Source organism: Myotis nattereri (genome assembly GCF_964212035.1).
Source record: "Myotis nattereri genome assembly, chromosome: 7".
NCBI classification, from domain to species: domain Eukaryota; kingdom Metazoa; phylum Chordata; class Mammalia; order Chiroptera; family Vespertilionidae; genus Myotis; species Myotis nattereri.
This window is the reverse complement of record NC_138082.1, coordinates 60,278,794-60,297,345: the sequence shown is the minus strand read 5'-3', so window position 1 is coordinate 60,297,345 and position 18,552 is coordinate 60,278,794. Positions and strand designations below refer to the sequence as shown.

General features: G+C 37.3%; 1 pseudogene across 1 annotated transcript; it reads right to left on the bottom strand.

Moving 5' to 3' along the window:
* Window positions 1-16,476: 16,476 nt before the first annotated feature.
* On the bottom strand, window positions 16,477-17,227 carry LOC308522600 (N-alpha-acetyltransferase 10-like; annotated as a pseudogene). Its single transcript has one exon. The product of its transcript is annotated as an N-alpha-acetyltransferase 10-like (transcript).
* Window positions 17,228-18,552: the final 1,325 nt, after the last annotated feature.

Sequence of the window (18,552 nt, the reverse complement as noted above, 5' to 3'; positions counted from 1 at the left end):
CTCCCTTTAACTCTCCATCCATTGCCCTGGGACCTGGTGCCTCCCTCTGGTGGAGGAGACTTCCATGCCCTTATGCTTTGGCTGATGAATATAAGCAAAAGTGACATATGCTTTTGAAAGACATTTTATCCCAGCCTCCTGCTTTTACCCTCTGCCATGAAAACAGAATGTCCCAGACAGGGGCCGTACCTCCACACTGAGTCCAGGAATGAGAAGGCTAAGCAGCGTTGAACTCCGTCACAACAGCCACAGCCAAACCACAGTGGCATGCAATCCACTGAGCTTTGGGGATTACTTATTAGCAGCAAAAATGTCCAGTTGAGAAAATAACTGCTAAATCTTTTTTGCTATAACAAAAATGCCTAATATATCTGACAAAGATTTTGCAGGACACCTGAAAGAAGAGAAACTGTTATTGGAAACTTAGAAAGTGTTATACAGTAGCAAAGTATTTTGAAACATTTTTTTTTTTAGATAGGTTGGGAGGCAGTTGATGTACAATACATTAAAAGGCTATGGCTTTGGGCACAAAGGTTTCAGAACAGCACCTTACAAGCATGAGTTGTTAGTAGGTACATTTGAGAAGGCACTATAAAGAAGCTGAACCTGCTGGCATGGCTCAGTAGTTGAGCACCAAGCTCTGAACGAGGAGGTCACGGTTCAATTCCCAGTCAGGGCACATGCTCGGGGTGCAAGCTCAGTCCCCAGTGTGGGACATGCAGGAGGCAGCCGATCAATGATTCTCTCTCGTCATTGATGTTTCTATGTCTCACTCCCTCTCCCTTCCTCTCTGAAATCAATAATATGAAAGCTGAAGTCAGAAAAGAATTGGTATGCTTGAAAGTATAAAGGTCCCAGCAATTGTGGAACTTGCAGAATTGAACATGGAATAATTTTTCAACTTCAATCAGTAAAACATAAAATTAGGAAATCTTTTTAACTATCTCAGATCTATGCTCCATGTTTAGATTTCTGAGTAGATTAAAATGGAAGACTGCGCTAAATGGCTGTGGTAAAGGGAAGGGAATAATTCTACAAAAATCTAATAGGCTGGAAATTCCTGAAATGAGGTGAGGAGAAAGCTACTTTCAAAAGAAATCGTAGGGGGAATGATGGCTTATGGAGCTGACTATATTAAGTAGAATTAGAAAAACATTCTTTTTTTATTTTTTCAGAAACTTGTATTGTCAAAAGTAACAGGAGCTTGGAACAAAGACAATGTGGACTCTTCAAGATACTAGCAAACTATTTCCAGCTCAGGAAGTGGCTGAGAAAGCTGTTCTATCCGGGGGAATCTGAAGCCCAGGGGAGTCACACGGGCACAGCAGTTCTGAAATGTGAGTAAGCGCTGTGAAAACCCCTTACTCTGAGGTAGGCAATGCTCTTGTGCTGGGGCCTCTGTCCTACTCCTCTGTTCACTGTATTCCATGGATTTTAGCTTCACGGCCGGGATGTTCTCCCTTTCCTGTTATCCCTCTTGGTTACATTTGAATAGAACAATGGAGAATCTTTGAATATGATGTGTGGTTCATCTTGGTCCATACTTACAGCGCTGCCAGATAGGGGTTTCCTCCTCAGTCTGGGCTCCGGAATGAAAAGGTGTTGGAGAGTTGGTCAGTTCCAACGCAGCCTTAGCCTGCCTCCAGCCTACATGTCACATGACTGGAAATAAATGATGGTTGATGTAAGCCACCCACTGAAATTTTGGAGTCATCTGTTATCCCAAACTAATTAAGGTAGCATTTGTGTTTCCTGTTTATTCACAAACTTGTACTTCCATTATGCAAATTGGAAAACTTGTTCTAAAGGAAAAGCATCCTACAAGTGTATGAGATATCTACCCTCATCAGAGATACATATCATAGAAATACCATCCCACTGCCCCACTATAATCATCAGCTTTCTAATTTCCATATTACAAATTGGCTCTCAGTTGGAGATATAGAAGTTTGCCCAACTCATTCAGAGGAGAAATATAAACTTACTCATTGGATGCATGGAAGGTGAAAGTGAAAAGAGGAGGAACTCAACATAAAGATAGTTATTGTAATAGAAATACCTAAGTCTCCACACAGCCTGTACCTCAAGGAACACATTGTAAATGGAAAGGAAAGATAAATAACAAACCTATTCTTCAGAATATGGGCTTTAAAAAAGCAAAGTTTCTGGATGCTCTGTTCTTTTAATAAAGGAGCCTCTAAAATCTAAGGTTTCACTATATGCTGTGATTTTTCTGGGAATATATAATTTTGTTTTCAGTGCAACACTTCTTGTTCCAATAGGAATCTGCCTCACTTATGCATGATTGCATTCTTCATGCCGGGCACATAGGAAGTGCTCCATAAATATTTGTGGAATTGAACTACATTCGTGATAAAAACATAAAACATTGTATAGTTTTCCATCATTATTGTTGAAATCCTGTTGTTGCACAGCCCTAAAAGCAAGAATAGTGTTTACATTTTTAAAAAGTTGTCAAAAACAAAAACCTCAGAACATGCAGTAGAGAAGCTAACATATTCACTATTTGGCCCTATGCAGAAAATGTTAGCTGACCCCTGATCTAAATTCAGAGAGTATTTCCTGAACTCAGTCCCAGACCCAGGGAATTCATGCAAAGACACAAGCAATATTTCAGATGGAGAGATAGCATTACAAATAGAGGAAGATGCATATGGGAAGAAGTTGCTGGAAAGTTATTCTCAGTCTTAAAAAGGGACAAAGGAGAAGTGCAGTCTTACTCTTCCTAGCAGTCTTTGAGTTTTGTTGTGTGAGGATGCAACAAATGCTTGAAGGTGCCATCTTGGGACCATGAGGGTTGCAAGCCTAATGATAAAAACCAACACACTGAGCATTGTGGTGTGAAAAGATGAGTAAAACCTGGTCAGTCCTTAGTGATGTTATTAAATTCAGAATTGACCAAATTCTTGAAGTATCATGACTATGTGTCTTGTTATGCATAATATAAATAGTTTCTCCCTATTATGTAAGTCAGGTGGTTCAAATTTTATATTCCTTGCTCCTGAAAGCATTCTAAAGGATGCTGTAGTTGGAATCTGGTTGTAAAATAGAATAAACAGTCAGATATTCTTTGAAATATCTGCCTGGGGTTTGTGAGTTGCTTAGTCAAGAGAGGACAGCTGGACAAATGAGCAGCTCAGGTATTTAATTCTATATCAAGGAAGACTTGGCATGATTTATTTCAGTGTTGTCATATTATCATATTGAACAAGTGAAAAATAGTCCCAGTAACATATACACCGTATGTTCCCAAATATCATAAATGATCATAGAATATAAACAATGCTCAGGCAAGTCACTCTGGTAGCACACTTGGGGAGACAGACACAGGCCTTTCCACAATCATAACACTGACTTAAAACAGCCCTCTCTTCTGACTCACATAAGTGACTACCGCTTCTTTACTAATGAAATCTGTAGACTAGCTTTAATCCCCCACATCTTGGAATAAAAATTATGAAGATACCCATTGTTCCCGCCTCTGACAGCATTCATGACAGAACTGGCCCACGCTCCCATAGTCCCTCTTTGAAACTATCAAGCTCAAACCCACATTCTCTAGGAAGCCTTTCCCAAGTCCCCATAACTCAGCGGTTATCAACCTATGGGTTGCTATACCTTTGGCGATCGAACGACCCTTTCACAGGGGTCGCCTAAGACCATCCTGCATATCAGATATTTACATTACAATTCATACCAGTAGCAACATTACAGTTATGAAGTAGCAACGAAAATAATTTTATGGTTGGGTCACAACGTGAGGAACTGTATTTAAAGGGCCAGAAGGTTGAGAACCACTGCTATAACTGATAATCTCACAGAGTTTCTCTGATTTATGTTTTCCTTGCTGTAAAAAGCATAGTAAGCCTAACATTTTTTTGTTACAGGTATTTTCCTGGTGGTCTTTTTATTTATTTATTTTGATTAATAGACAACTTATAAGAAGTTTTAGGCTTACGGAAAAATTGAGCCAAAAGTACACAGAGTTCCAATATACTCTGCTCGCCAACTCTCAGTTTCTCCATCTTGCATTGGAGTGGTGTGTTTGTTACAATTGATGGACATTATTATTAACTGAAGGCCACAGTTACACTAAGATTCACTCTTTTTGCTGCATAGTTCTATGGATTTTTCCAAATGTACGATGTCATTTGTCTACCGTTATAGTATCACACAGAATAGTTTCACTGCCTTAAAAATGCCCTGTGCTCTCCCTGTTTATTCCCTGCTCCCCACACTCTGGAAACCACTGATCTTTTTACTGTCTAGATTTTTGCCTTTTCCAAAAGGTCATGCAGTTTGAATCATAGAGCATGTAGCCTGTTCAGGCTGGATTTTTTCACTTAGTAATAGGCATTTAGGGATCATGTCTTTTCATGAATTGATACCTTATTTCTTTCTATCACTGAACAGTATTCCGTTGTCTGGATGTACCACAGTGTATTTTCGCATTCACCTACTGAAGGATACGTTGGTTCCTTCAAATTTAGGCAATTATGAATAGAGAGGCTATAAATACTCTTGTGTAGGTTTTGTGTGGACATGATTTCAACTTACTTGGGTAAAGACCAATGAGTGAGATTGATGAGTAGTATGATAAGACTATGTTAACTTTTTATAAAAAAAAATGTCAAAAACAGCCCTAACCGGTTTGGCTCAGTGGATAGAGCATCGGCCTGCAGACCGAAGGGTCCCAGGTTCGATTCTGGTCAAGGGCATGTACCTTGGTTGCGAGCACAACTCCAGTAGGGAGTGTGCAGGAGGCAGCTGATCAGTGTTTCTAACTCTTTATCCCTCTCCCTTCCTCTCTGTAAAAAATCAATAAAAATATATATTTAAAAAATGTCAAAAACTGTCTTCTAAGGTAGCTGTACCATTTTGCATTCTATTTGCAATCCCATAACCAATGAATGAGATTTTCTGTTGATCTACATCCTTGCCAGCATTTGGTAGTGTCATTATTCTGGAGTTTTGCCATTCTAGTGTATGTGGAGTGGTATATCATTGTGTTTTAATTCACAAGTCTCTATGGCATATGATACTGAACACCTTTTCATAGCATTTTTTTCACATGCTTATTTGCTACCTGTATATCATTTTGGTGAGGTATCTGTTCTGACCTTTTGCCCACTTTTTAATTGGGTTGTTTGTTTTCTTACTGTAGAATTTTAAGAATTCTTTGTATGTTTTAGATGCAAGCCCTCTGTTAGGTATGTGCTTGGTGCCTGATGGCCTTTTATTGTTGGGCATGACAACAGAAAGGAGACATAATTTCTTAAGAAGTAAGATGTTTCAGATACAACCAAAATTGAGAAATATTGAGAGGATTAGAAATGATGAGTGGGGGGTTGAGGGGGGCAATGGGAGGATAAGGACACCTATGTAGCTAATACCTTAATCAATAAAAAATGAAAAGAAATGATGAGTGGATAAAAAAAAGCTGTGGTACATTTACACCATGGAATATTATACAGCAGTAAAAAAGAAGGACATCCTATCCTTAGGGACAGCATGGAGTGACAGGGAGAGTATTATGCTAAGTGAAATAAGCCAGTCAGAGAAAGAAAAGTATCACATGATCTTACTCATCTTTGTAATCTAATGAACAAAATTAACTGATGAACCAAATAGATCCAGAGATACAGAAGCATGGAACAGATTGCGGAATCTCAGAGGGAAGGTGGGGGCGGGTGGGTGGATGGGAAGAGATCAACCAAAGAACTGTGTGCATATATGCATAACCCATGGATACAGACAATAGTGTGTTGAAGGCTTGGGGCAGGGGGCAAGGATGGGCTATAAGGGGTCAATAAGGAAAAAAGGGGGACATCTGTAATACTTTCAACAATAAAGATGTTAAAAAAGAATAAATTTGAGTTGGATTCACACACACACACACACGCACACACACACACAATGCTGAAAGAGAAAGGGTGTTTTCCAACATTAAATCCTCACAGTAACAAATCTATAAAATATCTCACTTTGGTATTTTTTATATTTCATATGATGATCTGCTAAATTCTTCCCAGGTGTTAGATTCATGCTGAACCTCTTATGAGGCTTTTGATTATATCGCTAAGCTACATCTATAATAGAATTGCAAGAAAGTCAGCAGGGTACAGAATAGCTGTGTAGATTTGACAGTGATCATGCTTTTTGCCTCTCATCAAGCCTTTTAACCAAATTTTCAGGAAATTGCAAAATATGCTTTTAATTTCCAACATAGATAAAATAGGAAACATAAGCTATGCCTTCCCCCATAAGGTTGAAATTGTGTACATTCTAATTCATATTTTTAAGTTGCACAGCTGAGAATATGCAGTCTTCTTGGGAGAGATACATATGCTTAAACTGGAGGAAAATGAAACACCGTCTCACCAAGTGGCCCTTTTTATGATTCAATTTACTTCCTTTCACCATTGCAGCTGATCATCAACTTGAGTAAATATCAGGTCTTTCTCACTTCAAGGTTTTAAGAATATTCAAGTTACAGAGACTAGAAATATATTTGGAGACTTCTGTTATTTTTAGACACTCTAAAACCATAACCTCTTCCAAGAAATGTCTTCTGTTTGTTTGCCTACCATTATATCACCACCACCACCCCTGCTCCACCACCCCACTTAGGAAACATTAATCATCCGGTGGTTACCTGAGGCATTTTCTTAAGAAACTGGTCCTGTTTTCCATGTTGCTAAGGAATGTCTAAGTATCGGTCCATTCGGTAATCTGTTGATAATTACGGCATTCTTTGCTTATTTTCAGAATACTCCAATCTTTGGAATACTTTTGCTGGAAATCTGTGAAAGCCTTTAATATTTCCTTGGCATCCTATATAACACCCTACCCCCATCCCTCCCACACACAAACACTCCTGAATTTTTCATAGCAAAATATTTATAGTAATTTTTCTCTAGTGTTGTGGTTTTATAAATATCATATATCAATAATGTTTGTGGACAGAACTGTCCATCTCTTTTCTTTTAATAATTCCCAATGTCTGATTTTAAATTCTACAGACTCTGAAGATTTTAAAATGCAGTTAACTACCTTTTGCGTCCTGTTGCTTTAAAGATCATGATTTTCCATCATCCTTCTGAAAGATGTCAGATGCAATGTAGAAAAATTTCCATAACTTTGTGTGTTATATTGATAAATTGTCAGAAAAATAAACAGAAGTTATACAGGGACTCAGTCATCCAGAACCACTGGGAAAATTCCTCAATAAAAGAGCCATACATAATTTTGAGTTTCATGATTTTACCCAGAAGAAATACATGTTCAGCACAAATAAGTAAATAAGCACAAGTAATTAATCAAACTAGAATTGTTACCTGCCTGTTACCTACAATTATATACCCAAAAAGGCACGTTAGTTGAAAGTAGTATGAATGTTGAAAGTTATAAAATGTAGTGGCCGCCCATTCAACTCCTTCTGCTCTCTCGTAATATATTGTTGAGACATTTTTACAATTGTTGTTTATGACATCCACTCCAAGAAGTAAATACATGAAACCACTACTCCTGGAGACTCTCTTATTCATCCATATATCCTTGGGAAAGTGACACATTATGTTGCTAACTTATGAGTATGATTTAATGATTAGAAAACAAAAATGAAGACCTCTATGGAACATAAATTATAGACCAGCATTATAATACATTTTTTCACATGCATTACCGCATCTTGGGTTTCTATCATACTTCTTGGAGGCAGGCATCTTTAGCTCCAATTTGGAAATGTGAAAATTGAAGTTGAGAGATATTAAGTGCTAAAGCAGAGTGATTTGAGAAGATTTTCTAGGAAGCCATGAAACTTGACAATTACTTTGGAGAAAAGTGGGTGTTGAAAGAGAGGAAAAAGAACTTTCCAAGAAAGGGAATGTGTGCTTTGCTATTTCCCTTTGTCTAGTCCTTTTAGTAGACCCAGTTCTGCGTGTCTTCCCAGCCGAAACTAAATTATTTTCCTGAGAATGTTTACCACTCCTCAGGTGGTGGTCATAAAAGAGCACAATATTCTTGCACATTAGATGTCTTTTGCTTCAGGTAGTTTGCAGTGAGTTCCTGTTATTTGTAACCAAATAATCTTATAGGGAGAGATTTTTTTTCTATAACTTTTTATGCAAAGCATAATAGAAAAAAATTAAGTCTTTAATATTAAAAGAAACTATAACTGTAAGAAATTTCATGACACTAAAAGTAAGTTGGGCAAGGAATTGGAAATGTAGACATTTAAATTTTTATACCAAGCTAGTTAATCCAAGAATGAATTTTGCAGAGTTGTAGGGGGTCCCTTTCATTATATTAGGAATCATTCGTGTTGTAAGTATGAGAAGGTCTGGGGGTTCGTGTCTATGTCGGGTGGTTCTGCTTAAGACTCGACTAACTTTATGCTACTCACTAGACATCTGTGAATACTGCGCATTTGTAGTTTCCATGTAGTTCAAGTCAATACACTTCGTTTTCGCAGATTATTTGGGGGCTTTGTTTCTAGTATCATATTTTTGTACACGTTTTAGAAAATGGGATTTTACATTTTAGATGCTGTGAGACAGGGAGAAAAAAGAAACATGCTAGTAAATGTTTCATTTGAATAATATATTAAACGGAAACTACATTTATAAACATGCAGTGTATGTGTGTGTGTTGCGTATGTGTGTGTGTGTGGATGTGTGATGGGAAGAACTGGGAAGAGGAAATCCCAGAAATGGAATTTCTCTACCACATATGGTGATTACATTTTAGCATGCTGGGAAGGAAATCAGGCACAAAATACCTAGTATGCAAGAAGGGTTTTTCCTGTCTAACTCCCTCTGCACCCTGCTGAATATATACCCATTTATGTTTAATTCCACACAATCCAAATGTAGCCACATTTTGAATGGGAAAAGAGTTTAAACCAAGACAAGCACTTACCTAGTTATTTTCTTATATCCCCCTTGGTTCTCTGTTACTGTCTCTAAGAAAGACATGAACAGCACAATGCACATTTTATAAAATTAAATATGTCTCAGGAGATCTAAGATGGTGGCGGAGAAGGTGGAAGTTATACTCACCCCCTCCCAGGACCAAACTGGAATTAAAACTAAAATACAGAACAAGTAGCTGAATTCCCAACTGAAGACTAGCTGAACAGAATTCTTATAACCAGGGAGTTACAGAAAAAGCTACATCTAGACTGGCAGCAAGGGCCAAGACATGAAAAGGGCTGCCCGGCTACCACTAGAGGCGACTGAGATTCTGGAGGGATCTCAGCTGTAAAGGTTTCCCCTGAGGTGTGTGGAGCCTCAACCCCACACGGAGCTCCCCAGCCCAGAACGTCAGAGCCAGGAAGAGGTGCACATATAACATCTGGCTCTGAAGAGCAGTAGGAATTCTGTCCACCATGGAAAGATGGAAGTCTGCTAGAGACACAGGCAATGTCTTAAAGGGCCAGCACACAAAATCTCATTTGTAGTCACTCCTCTTAGGCTCCCAGGGAGGAAGGGAGGAACATATCAGAGTTGTATGAGGAAAGACTGGGGTTTGCAGCTCCAGGGAGAGAGCCAATGGATCAGCAGCCAGGGTCCCTGTGCCGAGTTCCTCTCCCACACCACAGAGGCTATATATCTTAGACAACATGAGGCATTGTCCCAAAGAAGGACACTACATAATGATAAACAGAGCAACCCAATAAGAGGATATAACCCTTGTAAATATTTATGTCCCCAATATAGGAGGACCTAATATGTAAAGCAAATCTTGATGGACACAAAGAGAGATTGACAGTAATGCAGTCATAGTAGGGGATTTTTAACATCCCATTGACATCAATGGATAGATCTTCCAGACAGAAAATCAACAAGGAAACAGTGGCTTTAAATGACATGCTAGATCAGTGGAATTTAATTGGTATCTTCAAAGCATTTCATCCTAAAGCAGCAGAATATACATGGAACATTTCAAGGACAGACCACATATTAGGACACAAAACAAATCTCAATATATTTAAGGAGATTGAAACCATATCAAGCATCTTCTCTGATCATAATGGTATGAACCTATAAATCAAGAAAAAAACATCTGAAAAACATACAAGACAAGGAGGCTAAATAACATGTTACTAAACAATGAATGGGTTAACAATGAGATCAAGGGGAAAAAATCAAAAAATACCTTGAAACAATGAAAATGAGAACACAACACCCAAAATCGATGGGACACAATGAAAGCAGTCCTATAGTAAAATTAATAGCAGCATTACAGGCCTTCTTCAAGAAACAAGAAGGATCTCAAGTAAACAACTTTATTTTACACTTAAAGGAACTTGAAAAGTAACAACAAAGTCCAAAGGGAGTAGAAGAAAGGAGATAATAAAGATCAGAGCAGAAAAAAATGGAATAGAGTCTAAAAAACAATACGAAAGATCAATGAAGCCAACAGCTGGTTCTTTGAAAAGATAAGCAAGATTGACAAACCTTTACCAGATTCATCATGGAAAAAAAAGAGAGGACCCAAATGAATAAAATCAGAAATAAAAGAAAAAAGTAACCACTGAAACCAAAGAAATACAAAGGATTGTAAGAAAATATTATAAACAACTATTTGCCAATAAGTCTGGACAAAATGGTTAAATTCCTAGAAACATACAATCTTCCAAAACTGAATCAGGAAGAATCAAAGAATCTGAATAGGCAGATTACAACTAGTAAAATTAGCAGTAATAATAATAAAAAAAACTCCAAAGAAACAAAAGTCCTGGACCAAATGGCTTCACTGGTGAGTATTAGCAAACATTCAAATAAGAACTAACACTTATCCTTCTCAAGCTATTCCCAAAAAATTAAGAAGAGGGAAGAATCCCAAGCTCTTTGTATGAGACTGGCATTATTCTCATCCCAAAACCAGATAAAGGCACTCCAAAGAAGAAAAAAATTATAGGTCAATATTCCTCATGAACATAGATGCTCAAATTATCAAAAAACAAAATTAACTATGTCTCAGTAAATAAATCCAAAGAGCCATGTTTTATTTAATAGTTTAAATAAAACTATTACAAACACACATCTGGTATTCTCCAATATTAGTGTGTAGAAAGTTCTCCAGTAGCTTTTTCTTAATGGGCAAAATTTTCTTTAAGACTATGTTTAGCAGGAAATGCTATAATATATAGTTACAAAATGCTTTTTATTTCATGAAGCTTTTTCCTATTCCAATCAAAGCCCCCTTTGGATAAAATGGGACATTTCTATTGCTTTAAAATTTGGAGAAATTATGGTTCTGGGTGGTCAACGCTTTGCCCAGGGCAACTCTAATGAATAATTGAAACAGCACCAGAATCCAAGCCGTTTATCCCTTAGGTCAGGGCTCTTGCTGATTCTCATTGTGCATCATTTAGATTCTCTGAAATAATGTCTGCAGTTACCGGTATTTGTTCCTCAGTTTCTAGGAATTTAAGAAAGAAAAATAGAAGGAGGATCTAAGGAAATGATTACAATAAGAAAGTTGAATCTGTGAAGGAAATATAGAGCAGTTGAGACAGTTTAGGCTGGAGAAGAGGCGAATTGATATGTGTCTTCATATAAAATGTTCCTGTGAGCAGGCGTTTTGTATCTCTGTCAAGGAGGTGGTATAAATTACGGTGATAAACTTAATCCGTCAGATATAAGGTAACATTTATGGACAAGGGTGTGTTAAATTAAAAAAATAGGCAACAAAAAGGGTAAAACTCCCTTTTACATTGAAATAAAGAGAATAAATACTTAAGGTACTGTTTGCCTGATTATATTATAGTATTATTTTGGTTTTTCAAGCTGTAATATTATTTCTGTGGTCATATCCCAAATTGCTGAATTTCTAAAATGCTCAAATCTTATGTGTAAAGGTGTCTATCTATATGTGTTAATTCTCTTTGAAGTGTACACTGCCTTATCCTATTTGAATCGAATATTCTAACTGGAAGGAAGTTCAAAAAATTGCAGTCTATCAGGTGATGTTTCATTAACCACCAATACCTCAGGGTAAATTCAAAAGCTCTCTGCTCATGCCGTAGGAATTCCAATTCTGGCTCCCCCTTTTCTGTCTTTTCCCTCATTTTGCTTCACTTTTTTCTTTCCTATGTCATCACTGGCAAGCTCCTCTCTGGATGGTAGGACAGAGCTCAGTAGAAGTGAGAATTCAGTATTTCCCCATGTGATTACGTCTTTGTTTAAAAAGTAGCAGAGGAAGGAGAGAGAAATAAATATCACAGCAAATTTGTCGCATTTTCTTGGAGCATTTAGAGCCACATTATGAATGAATATTTAAGTCTATACCCAAGCACCTGCCAGCGATTGAGCAGTAATTAAAATACTGTGTAGAATGTAAGGGAAATTTAAAAGATGGTCTCCACACACAAGGAGTCCATAGTAGTAACTATTGACAAAAATAACTTTTTATAATTAGACATTAACTTACATGATACAGACTTTAAGTGTTATAGAAGCTTACAAGAAAACAGGATTGATTGCATCATTCAATAATATTGAGCATATACTATGTTTATTCATTTATTCATGCATTCAATAAACTTTTATAGAGTGCCTACTAAATGTCATGCACAGAGAACAAAGCCATGAATTCCTGCCATGGTGGAGCTATAGTTTTAATGAGTGTTGGAGTGAGAAAACATAATAAATAAACATGAAAATAACAGTCAAATATTGGTGAGTGCTATGGAGGAAACGAAAGCCAACTAAAAGAGCCAGGGAGTGCTGCAGGACAATGGGAGAGGTGCCATTTCTGCAGGTAGCCAGGAGGCCTCACTGCATCCTTGAAGAAGCTGAAGGAACAAGTCCTTAGATTCCTTGGCAGGATAATCCCAGGAAGAAGGAGGGCAAAGGCAAAGGCTCAGAATGTTTGGGGAGGCTGAAATAGAGTGGATTTGGGTAAAAGCAGTAGGAGAGAGGATCAGAGAAGTAGGGATGGACTGATCATCTGGGACCTTTGTAGATCAATGTAAAGACATTGGCTTAATCTCTGTGGTGGGAAATTTTTGGAGGGATCTGAGCAGAAGAGTGCCATGACCTGACTTGCTTGCGAAACAGGCATTCTGAGTGCTCCATCCAGAAGGGGTGGTAGGAGGGCTAAAAGGGAAACGAAGCAGGGAGACAAATAAGGAGTTACTGCAATGACCAGGCTGGTAAAATGGTTACTACTGTTTTCAGCACATTGTTCTTTGAGTGAATAAAAGTCATAGCTATATACTCTAGTTTTATTACACTTCACAGATATTGAATTTTGTTTTTTTACAAATTAAAGTTAAAACTCTCTACTAGCAAAAAGATTATGACTCGCTGAAGCCTTACATGATGGTTAGCATTTTTAGCAATAAATTATTTTAATTAAGTTATGTGCATTTTTAAGCAAAATGCTATTGCACACTCAATAGACTACAGTTATAGTGTAAACATTACTTTTATATGTATTGGGAAACCAAAAAATTCACTTTATAGCTGTGATCTGGAACTGAATCCATAATATCTCTAAGGTATACCTGTATAGCATGAGAAAAGTACAAATTAAGCTGTATTTTTTCTAGTTCATTAACCAGTTATTCCTGTTAGTATACCTCAACTATTATTGATAATATTCTATATATTAAATATATATAGTAACACTATTGTATTTAATAATATTGCAAAGGACTTAACATTTCATTTCAGTCATATATTACACTTAGTTACTTTGTGGGTAGATTGTCTGTTTTCAATTGATTAAGTTGTTATTTTGATGGGAGTACTAAGTAAGCTATTTAAATTTTATTGTCTTCATACTTGGCGTTAAAGCCTGGAATTTCAAGCCCTCACTCATTCTTAATATTTTTCAATATTTTTTGCTGTTCTAGCTAATTTATTCATGGGCTTGCTGCTTTTTAATAATTTTAATAAATCTTTAATGTTTTTAAGGTGTCATTAAATTCAGGCAGTCTTCTTTTATGCATGCATGTGTGTATACATTACATTGTTACAATACACATTTTATTCTAATTGCATATGTTGTTTACAAGAGACATTTAATGTACAAGAACATGGAATGATTTAAAGAAAAGAATAAAAATATGTAGAGCAGACAAATGCTATCCAAATAACATGAAATAGCTATTTTAACCAGAAAAAAATAAATGACAGCAACAAAAGGCATTTACTACAAAATTATGAAAGCTTTGATTCTCCAGAAAGATACAACAATTTTTAAATTGTATGGGCATAGTAACCTTCGAAAACATATAAAACAGAATCTCACAGGACTACAGAGAAGAAAAGACAAATTGCCCATATAGAAGGAGATTTCCTCAGCATTTTGTCATTTATTGAGAGGACACTCAATAATTATTGAGCAGTGCAATAACAAGTTTGTCTAATTGATCCCACAATTCAAACATGCTATTTTACTGTACAACTGCAACCTTTCCAAAAGTTGCCCATTACACTAGGTAATAAAGTGATTTTCAACAAAATTTAAAGTAGATGTGATCACACCAGTTCTCTAGTCAAATGCATTTACATTAAAACTTAATAAAAATCATATGTAAAAATTTATATTTGTTAAGGAACATAGCTAAATAATTGATAGGCCAAAATTTTAATAATAGAAATTAAAAATTATTAGAACTAGTTAATAATTAAAATACTGCTTATTGTAATTTGTGGGGTGAAGCAATCCTAAATTGCCAAATATCAAATTTTATGTTAAAAAGAATAAAGAAGTTAGAAAACTGTAAGTAAGCACACAAAAAATTAGAAGCAAAGATATGTAAAATTTAAGAACAGCAATTAACAAAATAGAAAATAAAAATGTGATGGAGTGGATCCACAAAGAAAAAAATATTTCTCTGTGAAGACTATTAAAATACACAAATCTCTAGTAATAGTTATCTGCAAAAAGACAAAGAAGGCAAAAATAATCAATGCATTAGAGTTCTTAAAGGGGCCATAACTGCAGATACAGCAGCAACTAAATTTAGTAAAAGAATGTCATAAATAGCTAAATAACTGTACTTTACATCCCATGACTATTTTTGCAAATGCCGATCTGTACTTATTAAGCTCATCACCCCTTTCACCCAGTTCCGAAACCACCCACCCCTGTGGCAACCACCATGATGTCTGTCCATCATATCTATGAGTCTGTTTCTACTTTGTTCATATTGTTCTTTAGATTCCACATATAAGTAAAATTATATGGTATTTGTCTTTCTCTGACTGAATTCTTTCGCTTATAATATTTTAATAACTATGCATGGTGTCAGGTGGGTAGTAAAAAATCAGGGAAAACACTTTGTAAAATATATGAGTGTCTAACCACTATGCTGTACACATAAAATAATGCTGAATGTAAACTGAGTTATTTAAAAAAAAACACCTCAAAAAATAACTAAATAGCAATAAAGATTAAAGCAGAATAACTGGAAATATTTTTAAAATATAATTGAACAAAACTCACTCTAAATGAAAATGAATCTAGTAGTTCTATAAAAATTAAATAAATTGACTTTAAATTCAAAACCTTAGCCCAAAATAACCACCAGATCTATAATCTATCAAATTTTCAAAGAATACGTTATTTCAATCTTATACAAAATTTCCATATCATAGAAGAGTACAATTCTAAAAATTACTCTAAGATACTAATATCACCTAACAATGGATATCAAAAATAGAGTGGAAATTTAGTCTAATCTCATAAATACAGATTAAAAAATTTTTAAATATTAGCAAACTGTGTCCAGAATGTATCAAAAGATAAATACTCCCTGGCCAGTTGTCTCGGTTGGTTAGAACATCATCTCTTGCACCAAAAGGTTGTGGGTTCAATTTCTGGTCAGGGCACATATCTATATTGTGGGTTTGATCCTGCATATGGAAGGCAACCAACTGATGTTTTTCTCTCACATCAATATTTCTCTCTCTCCCTTCCTCTCTATAAAATCAATTTTTAAGCAAAGCATATCCTCAGGTGAGGACTAAAAGAAAGAAAAATACATCACAATCAATTTGAATTTATCACAATGAAATTGATTAATTTAATGTGATTTATTACATTAGCATATCATCTCAGTGGATGCAAAAAAAGCTTTAGAAAATTTAATAATAATCCTATATAATAAAGAGCTAATATGCTAATTAGACCGGACAGTGTAATGACCTTCCAGAATGACCTTTCAGAATAACCAATGGGGGGTGGGGGGCAGGGTCATTGGGCCACAAAGCAGCCGGGGCTACTGCCAGGACCGAGGCAGCGGGGGCTGTGAGGGCCAAGTCCCTTGAACGAATTTCCCGCATCGGGCCTCTAGTTTACTATAAAATATTTGGCAAATTGTCAATAAAAGGAAAGTTTTTTCGTAAAGAACACCTAAATAAAACCTCAGAACAATTATTCTTTTCTTTTTCTTTCCGCCCCCCCCCCCCCCCCCGTGAAGTTTATTGTGTAACCTCGGGTGAGGATGGGAGGGCCAGGGCAGGGAGAGGAGGCTCTAGGAAGCTGAGTCGGAGGCCTCTGAGCTGTCCTTGACATCGGTGCTCTCTGTGGTCTCGCTGACCTCGCTGAGGTCCTTGCTGTCACCACCGCTGTCCTCGGCAGCCAGGCAGGCCCTTCTCCTGACCGCCGGGCTCTCCTGAGCCAGGCAGTGAGTTGCCCTTGCTCTCCGCCTTGTTCTCGATGGCGCCCAGCACTGTGTGCCTGCCCTTCTCCTTCAGCTCCAGGTGCTGCCTCAGCTCATCGGCCATCTGGGTGAGACCCCGCTTCATGGCATACGCATCTTCCCCATCTGCGTAGTATCTGGGTTCCACTTCACTGATCTGAAAGTTGAGGGTGTTGGAATAGAGGTGCAGGGCGGCCGGATTACTCTTCCTGACATGCAGGGAGACGTATTTGACACTGAAGTTCTCGATCATGGCTCGGGAGGCCTGGTCCATCAGCTTCTGAGCCAGGCCAAGGCGCCGGTGGGAACGCTTCATAGCCAGTGAGGTGATATGTCCATGGGGCACATCATCTGGCTCCTCTTCCATTTTGGCCAGGACATACCCCACAATCTTCCCATTCTCATCCTCAGCGATGTAAGAGAGCTGGGGCCAGGAGAGGCCATGGTAGAAGTAGTACTTCATTTGGTAGTTCTCTGGCAGGCACAGCAGGTTGCAGTGCTGCATGTTCATCAGGTCCTCTGCCTCGCATTGCGGATGTTCATGAGGGCGGCGAGGATGGCGGCTCCCAGCGGATCGGCAGTCTGCTGCTGCTGGCCGGACCGAGCTGGGGCTGGGGCCGGGGCCGGGGCCGGGCCGGGTTCAGGCTTGTGGGGGCGGCGGCGGAAGGGGCGGTCAGAACAATTATTCTTAACCATTTTCTTTAACATTCTTTGTAATAGCATGAAGAAGGCAAGAAAGTGTATTGTAATAATTTCTTTTCAACATTTTTGAAGGAGATTTTAGCCAGTTTGATAAAACAAGAAAAGAAATAAACCTATAAGAACTAGATGGGAAGAAGAGACACTAGAAAATCAAAGTATTATAGATTGTTACAATCAATGGGAAACTTTAGTAAGATGCTGATCTAAGAAAATATATAAATTTATATACAGTTAATACAAATATTTTGTTCATGCAGAAAGTATCCTATTTAACATGTGCAAAGTATAGAAAATAAACATATGCATGGTATCAGGTGGGTAGTAAAAAATCAGGGAAAACACTTTGTAAAATATATGATTGTCTAACCACTATGCTGTACACCTGAAACTAATATAAAATAATGTTGAATGTTAACTGAATTATTTTAAAAAAACAACTCAAAATATTCCTTAACTTTTTTCCTCTTAAACAATGAGTATATAGCCTTTGGCCCTTTCACTATTGATTTGATTTTCTTACAATTCTCCCCTCACCTCTGATCTAAGGGTTGGATAATTATAAGGTCAATTCAGTTATCTCTCAAACTGAGGTAATGGGTAGGAAACTGGAGCTGTGAGCAGTATAGTAGGAAGATCCCCAGGTTTTATTTTATTTTGATTTATTTTATTTTATTTTCATGTGATAGTTGATACTCAGGATTCAGGGACATTATAGCAATGTACTCTTTGTCCCGACCTCCACTCCAGCTATAAGGTAGAAAACTCTGACACCTCCCACCACTAACCCTGGGCCCACATCTTGACTCTCTGGCCATGCATTCAGTCTCATTGGTCCTGTAGATTTCTCCTACATTGGAATCCAATGTGGTATATCAGTGCATTTCCCAAATCAGGAAAAGTGTGTAAAAATTCTGCATTCAGATTAGGACCCAGCCAATGATAGTGCCAATTTGTCACTTTAAGATTCATTTCCTGGGCTTTTTCTATTGTTCTTTTTCTCTTGTAGCCATGGGGCCAAATCTGTTGACATATCCTACATATCCCTTTGCTGTGCTTACATTTCTGTTTGTGCTATTTCAGCGCCACTAAAAAACACTTGCATCTTTTAAAATTCATGTAAGAGAACCTCTCTCTGCATATGGCATGTTCCCAGATCCTCACTATTG